Below are 6,115 nucleotides of genomic sequence, written 5' to 3'. Positions count from 1 at the left end.
GATACAGGCAAAGCAAAGGAAAGCTGCCTTATCGACAATGCTGAAATCTGTTACTCAGCTTACTCTCAGTTTTTACTAATGTTGGGTGGAGGACACTAATTTTAAATAAAACCAAAATATTAAAAAGTGGATTTTGAAGTAATACACTATTTTAATATTTAGAAGCTCTATGGAACTTCAAGAGGTTCAAATTATTTTGTAAATATTAATTGATTAAGCTTTATGAGATTTTCTAAGAGAGGTACAAGTGTCTTCTTTTTAACATTCTTAAATACTAAGAGGGTAAATAATTTTTATGCAGTCAAGTACAATTTCAGGGGGAATAAAGAGCCAACCCCGGGGTTAGATTCCTGGTGCTTTTACTGGGAAATCATCCTATTTCTTTCATGAACAATAAAGCAGATAGAAGACAAATACCTCTGATTAATTGTAATGCTGAGACCTGTCTTAATGAGAATAAAGTGACCAAGATGCTAAAGAATACAACGCTGTCCAATCCCCTCACCATCTGCAGTATATCAAGTGTTCATCGATGAACTGTTTACAGTTAATTACAAAGAAAAATACAGTTAAAATAAATAGAATAAAAGATAAAGCATTGTCTAACTTAAATGTTCATTTCCTGATTATATAGCATTCTTTTCAGAGAAAGCTGCCATCACTTCAGCAGGTACTGCTTAAAGGGAGGTCTTTCTGTTTATTATTATGGACCCATCATTCTATTAATTCTATTAAGTTGTAGGATTCTTCCTCAGATTGTCAGTCTATGGTAATGTTTCTAGGGAGTTCACAAATTTTCCATGTAATTGGAATATTTCTTGCAGTTCAAATGTGGCCTTGTTTGATTATAAGCTGGAAATTATAGTTCAATAAAACTTTTAAAAGCACTTACAGTTATAATATTTTATTGATGAAAATGTCCAGAACCACATTTTAAATGAACAGTGATTGCATAGGTATTATTGCTAATGCATCACATATGACTAGTTATGAAGAAGATAGAAGCATCTCCTTCTGGGCATCAAAACTAGTGGAGGCAGAGTCCCAAGTGTCAGAGACTGGCTTTTCCTATTTGGTCATGGGGGCTGGTCAAGACTAATAAACTAAAATAACAGATTCTAGAGGGGATGGAAAGGACTGCCTTATGTTACTCCCTCCGTTCAAACTTTGTTCTTACCCTCAGGACTGTGTGTTTTGATTCTAACCTAGACACTGATCAAAAACCTAGAATAAGTCTATGGTCTACCTAATTCAGCCTCTACAAAGTGAGGAAGTAAAGGGCGCAGAGCTGGAAATGGAGTGGGGAAAAGGAGTCATTTATTCATGAAGACCATTCAATATCTTAGGTGATATATTTACTACAGTATCACAGGATGTAATCTGACATAGACATTTCTAATTTAGTGAGTCCACTCGTGTCTCAAATTTAAATTTCATATGCCATTGCACTTGTTCCCCACTTTCAATTATTTTCTGGGTAGATGAACAGATAATAAAATTTTAGAAATCAAATTTTAAATATTTGGGTTGACCTTTTTTAGTCTACTCTCCTCAGAAACAACTTTATATGCAACCAAAGCAACATGCAGCTGAATGTTGGTTGAATAGACTTGGGCTGTGATATTAGTCAGTCCTGAGGTCAGATGCAGGTAAGCCCCACAGCTCAGCCACTTCTTAGTATTAGGACCTTACATAGCCTTGTACCTATCTGAGCTTCCCTTTCCTCATTTTTACAGAAAAGTAATGATATTCATTTTGTAGGACTGAATTAGTGGTTAGAAATAACATAGGCACAGTGTCTACCTTGGTAACTAGAATGTAATGTATATTGCCATTATTAGCTCCATTGTGATTATATGAAGCAGAAGGTCTTTGGGGACAGGATATTTTCTGGATGAGGACAGAGCTGTATGTGGGATCATTTGATGAATGGCTCTTTTTCAAATGTCTTGCTCTTGTGACAAGCTATGTCTGTGCCTTTACTCCAGGTGATTCATTCGCATCTTGTCTGGCCACCTGCTTATAACCTCACCACTCTTTCACTTTCACTAAGTGCTCAGTAATAAAAATAGGATGACAAACAGTTTGCCACTTCCAGGTGTGGTGTTTCAACCCTCAGTGTTGTTTGCAAAGCCACCTATCTCTTATTTTATGCAGTAGAATCTTTGGGAATTAGAATGTTGTGTGATAAAACTGCTTTTAGTCTTACCTTAAACCTTCGAAAAAGAAATAACCTTTCTATGAATATGCATATTATTTTAAATATCAAATTTCAAATAAATTTTCCGTCTAATAAATAAGTGTCTATAAATCCAGGACAATTGTAGATATAGGTTTCTTGACAGGTATAATTGTAGAAATTATTTCAGTAATGAAATGTAATGCAAATTAATATGAGAAATTGGATATAGGATTCTAGTTTAAGGAAACTTAAGGAAAAGAAAAGAAGGAAGAGATTTATTTTGGAAAAAACACGTTAGGAGACTAAACAAGGATGCCCAAAATGATTATTTTCATTAATATGAAAATCTCTTGTAAAATGTGTCCTATAAAATGAATGCATAGCTTATACTGTTACTTTTTCTGGCAGGTGTCATTTTTTCAGGGGAAATGTTTGAATATTATAGTGACTTTTAGAAAGTAACAGTTGATAATTATTTCTGAAGGTTTGAAACTGGTGACCATCAGATGTTAGGCTGTGCTGAAACTTATTTGATAATTGTTGATTTTTATTCTCTCTCTTCCTCTAAGCAAGTAGTATTGCAGAAAGCACCATATCACAATATCACTGGTTGAAAATAATTTTGAAATTGGAATTATTCAAATCTATCTGTGAAGCTATTACTTGCTCAACTGCCAACAAAAAATAAAACTTTTAAATCTTTATCAAATATTTAGATCTTTTGCCATTTTTTCTTTTTTTAGGAAACTTATATTCTCTGAGTAATTCTCCAAGTTTAGCATCTGTACTCATGAAGAAATATTTTAGTTCCTTGAATCTCCTATGCTATATAACTTCTTCCAGTGACTCCCAGTCTTTTGTTTCCAGAAATCTGGAGAATACTCCTTTGTATCCATGAGAAGGAAAAAAAGTAATAAATTGCTCACTACGCTTCCCAGTTTATTTCTTTTTCAAGTCAAAAGTTACCTTCTTCCTGGGTGTTTTTTTAAATAAGTAAAAAGTAATGTACACAATGATGTTGTGTTCTACTTCCTGTTCTTGAAAAGGGTTTAAACATTGCTGACCATGAAGAAGGTAGCAGGTATACTCCAGCACAGAAAAAGAGTAGCTGACAGCTCTTTGGTGGCAGTAGCAAGCAAATGTGTTGTCTTGATTTGTAAAGGGTTTTAATGTCATCAATAGTAATTCAGCAAAGAGAGAGTTGTAAAATGCAGCTCAAAATGTAGCAAATTGCATCATTGTTAGTGCTTTAGAATTTTAAAATATCTGCAGCAGATGGTAGAGTGCTAGGAGCAATGTCTTGCTTTAGTGTCTAGGAAAAGTTTATGTCATCATAAACCCTCGCATGATCGAGGCTTCTTTGGCCTGCTGAAAAAAGTTGTTTTTTTTTTTTCCCTGAAATAATAGTTTACTTTTAAAAATATTTAACAAAGTATCAAGAAATCATATTTTCTTAGAGAAATGGATCACTTTCCAAGGGTATGAGAATATTATATAGTATCCTTACAAATGGAGAAATATTTCAAAACAACTTAATAGAGGTTCTTTTCTCCTGACAAATAGTTTTCTGAAATATTGTCTACTCTTGTTTTAAATATCCTGAAAAAGAAAACTATTTCTACTTAAAAAAATAATTTCTAATGCTTTATATAGTTATCAAATTTTACCTCTTGAAGCTTTATTAAAAGTTAGCACTCTTACCACTTATAAATGGTGGGACTGAATCTCTTAGCACTTACTCAAGAACATACAACTGGAATTAGGCTGCCAGGTAACTCTTCTTTTCCAACTTAGATTTTTGCTTTGCATTTTTCTAATGCACTAAACTGTAATAATAAGAATAGTGAATTGTTGTTTGTGGCCAGTACAAAAACTTCCTAAATTAATATTGATAATTGAAGCAACAATTCTAGCTATCAATCTTCTGAAACCTTGAAGAAACTGTGCAAGGGATTGCCTTATTTTTGTGAATTATTCAAAAATCAAAATAAAGAATAGGATAAATGACATACTAGTTTTAGAAGGGGTAAATGTGACCAACAAATCACTTCAGAGTAGAGAATATTTCACTGCCAAATATTATGCACAAAGTTTTGGGGTTATACATCAAGGCAGCCGCTAGGATATGCTTTGGAAACTAGTCTTGGAATGTCAGCTCTACCACTTAATGTTGTATGATCAATTTTAAAGTCTCTGTGTCATGGTTTTGTTATCTGGAAAATGGAGCTAAGGCCCATACTAAAGTGTTGTGAGGATTAAATGGATTAATAATATAAAACACTTCAAATAGTCTCTGACAGCCAGCAAGTTTATACCAAATTTAATTGTTCTTGCTATTATTATATATTAAATTTCATGCATTATAGAGTGAACTATTTTTCAGGAAGTCAGCACTGCAATGGCTGAGCCCAGCAGAAAAGTACAGGTAATTGTGAGGAAAGCTAATTGGTGCCAAAGATCTAGAAGAAAAACAGGTACCAAAGCTGGTTGCTTGAAAAGTGCTCCAAAAACTATTTTCTACTTTGTCTGTCCTATGGAAGTATCCTCAAAGCAGATGGAGTTAATTGTCTTTAGTTTACTCCTCTATCTCAGTTTTTTCTACCTTTTAAACATTAGTTTTGTTCTCTATCTGGATATACATTTTTTTTTCTACAGTTAAATATGCTGAAAAGATAATGACTCAAATTGAGGCTACTGAGAAAAGATATTCTGATAAGAAGTAAAATAAGGGCATTCACCTTGTTGGTGTTTCTATCTTGTGTTTAGCCTCGCTTGATAATATTGGAAAGAGAAAAGACAATCTTGGGGAAGAGAAATATTTGTATCCTGCCCGCATATCATCACACACGCTAAGGTAGAGTCCCTTTTAGTTATTCCTCCCAATTCTTCTTGACTCTTGGTACCAAGGGACCAGGCCAGCATTTTCACTAACTAGTTAACTAGTTGCTACCCCCCACCTTCACCCTGCTCAGTCTCTTCTTTCCTGAGGGCCACATGCCCTATGTGATCCTTCTGCTCATGGAAAGACAAGGGAGAAAGCAAACAAACAGTCAAAACAAAGGCAGAAATGTTGCTAGGCATGCTAATTGAATATTTCTAGAGATGTTTTGTTCTGAGCCTCAATACTTAACTTGTTGCCTTAGCCACCAGTCTGTAGAGATTCTTTTCTTTTGATAAAACATTTTGACCTTTCTCTTACTCTCTCTGTAGTTTTATGTAAAGTTAGTTGTTGGGGACTAGCCTCCTCAGTCTTTTTCCAGTGCTGGTTACATTGTGATCAAAGACAAAGGAATTGATGCCTCTGACTGATGTCCCTCCCTGTGCTTGTAATCACTGACATGCACCTTTCTGACTGTTACCCTTGAGTAACAATGTATCATTTTTGATGGTCATCTTCTTTCACAGATTCAGTCCTCAATGTATATGAAAAAAGGCCAATCTTTTTCCCCATCTTCCCCTATCAATTCAGCATAGCTCTCGTGCCACAAAATACAAAAGAAATCTGCTAGAGCACAATTCATTCTTACGTGAGTTTAAAAATGCTGCATATCAATTTAGAACTAAAAAAACAAAAAAAAAAAAGGGAAAATCACCCAAATAAGAGACAAGTGTAATAAGATTCCCCTATAAACTGAATACAATTTTGTTATCCAATATTATTACACATATCATTTCCTGAGCTGGAGAAAAATACCAAGGACAGAGCTTTTTCCAGTGACCTTGCATCCTGTGTTGATGCTCAAGTGCATCACTATCCTAGAACATGCCTCTAATTCATCGTTTCTGCGCATGGAAAAATTGAGGTCCTTTGTGTCACCTTCTCTATAACTTAAATTTAGATGGGTCCCTTGGATTGTCAATTTCTACATTCTTTTTTGTCGATGCACAGTAAAAAATTTAGAAAACTTTCCCTTGGAACTAATAAATTACAGG

This window comes from Theropithecus gelada, chromosome 6, assembly GCF_003255815.1.
Source record: "Theropithecus gelada isolate Dixy chromosome 6, Tgel_1.0, whole genome shotgun sequence".
Taxonomy (NCBI): Eukaryota; Metazoa; Chordata; class Mammalia; order Primates; family Cercopithecidae; genus Theropithecus; species Theropithecus gelada.
This window is presented reverse-complemented; position numbering follows the sequence as displayed.